This window comes from Psammomys obesus, unplaced genomic scaffold, assembly GCF_907164565.1.
Source record: "Psammomys obesus unplaced genomic scaffold, mPsaObe1.curated_primary_1811, whole genome shotgun sequence".
Lineage (NCBI taxonomy): Eukaryota > Metazoa > Chordata > Mammalia > Rodentia > Muridae > Psammomys > Psammomys obesus.
In genome coordinates, this window is record NW_026591598.1 from 8,161,970 (window position 1) to 8,163,700 (window position 1,731).

Here is a 1,731-nt window from a genome sequence, read left to right on the forward strand (position 1 = left end):
GTGAGACCCTGTCTCAGAAAGAGAAAAAAAGAGAGATCCGGGTGGTGGTGGCGCACACCTGTAGTCCCAGCGCTCAGGGGGGCAGAGGCAGGCGGATCTCTGTGAGTTTGAGGTCAGCCTGGTCTACAAAGCGAGTCCAGGACTGCCAAGGCTACACAGAGAAACCCTGCCTCAAGAAACGAGAGAGAGAGCCATTAGCACTGAACAGAATGGATGGATATACCCAAGAAGAGCAGATAACACCCACCCCCACTGAAGACTTATCCCAAAAGACCTAGGTGCTATAATAGCAAAAGTTCACTGTAGCACTGGGGAGGCAGAGGCAGGCGGATCTCTGTGTGTCATTCAGAGGGCTATGTGAGCTCAAAACAGTAAACATTTTCAGCCAAGTTAGCCAACCGGGAAGGTCCCTTTCCCCGTGGGGTCTGGTGTGCAATGATTGCAAACAGCAGCCTTTTGCCTATGTGGTTGCTCTAAGGGAAGCTGGAAAGAATTCTCTAGCAGCTGATCTCCAAGCTGTCCTCAATCTAAGCCCCAGACAGGTATGCAGGGTGCCTTTGGGAAACCCCAGGGCACAGTGGCCAAGTTCACTTTGGCCAGGTCATCCTGTCCATCTACACCTAGCTGCCGTCTATGGAACATGTGACTGAGGCCCTACCTGGAGCCAAGTTCAAGTTCCTGGCTGCACGGAAGACCCACATCTCAAAGGAATAGAGGTTTACCAAATGTAATGCTGATGAATTTGGTAGCTGGGAAGTGACTCATCCCTGATGGCTTCGGGGTCAAATGTATCCTCAGTCATGGTCCTCTAGACAAGTGGCAGGCCCTGCCAGCTTGTCCTGACATCTTCCGCTGTGCTCTCCTGTACCCCACCAAATTATATGCAGTAGTAAATCTCAGCAGTCTGGAAAAGACGTTTGTTTTTGTAATGGGGTTTTACTGGACTCCCCATGCTTCCCTGGAACTCCTGGACCCAGCCTATCCTGGGTGTTTCCACCCAAGCCACTGGGAAGGGAGGTATGTGCCTCTGTGCCTGGCCGGAGGTTTTATTTTAGCAGTGGTGAATTAAAACTGCCACCAGAGCCAGGCAAAGTGTAAGGCCAGCAGCTGGCAACCATAAAGCTGGGGGACCAGGCATTCTAAGCTAGCCTGGGCATAGGCCTGGCCCTTTCCTCTAAAGCAAATGAACATACAAAGCAAGAGTTCTGTCAGCATGTTTCTGGAGAGAATGTAAGGCTGATGATGAACTGTATTGCAAGGAATAAGAAAGGGAGGAGGGTTTCTTTTATCTCCGTGCTTCTAACTTAAGTAGTCCACGATTCTCAATGCTAATGGGATACTTCATTTTACCAGTACCTATTTTTTTCAAACTGCTGTAGATTTCTCTTTGTTTCTTTTTTCCCCTTGTCTTTCTTTTTAAAAACTCTAGCTCATATTCTTACAGGGGAGAATTCATCTTGATTAAAAACTTTTGCTTTTTTTTTTTTTTTTTTTTTTTTTTTTTTTTTTTTTTTACTTTATGTTTAGAAATGTTTTACTAGCCTGTATGCCTGTGCACTCTGGAGTAAGCAGAGGGCGTTTGATTCCCTGGAGCTGGAGTTAGGATGCTTGGGAGCCACCTCGGGGATTCTGGAACTCAAACCAGGTCCTCTGACTGCTAAGCCGTCTCTCCCCCATCTCTTTCCAATTTTATGGGAATTTATTCAACACCTACTGTGGGCAAGGCATTTG

General features: G+C 47.5%; 1 pseudogene; it reads left to right on the top strand.

The window, feature by feature from the left end:
- Nucleotides 1–379: 379 nt before the first annotated feature.
- On the top strand, nt 380–495 carry LOC129680024 (small nucleolar RNA SNORA70; annotated as a pseudogene).
- Nucleotides 496–1,731: the final 1,236 nt, after the last annotated feature.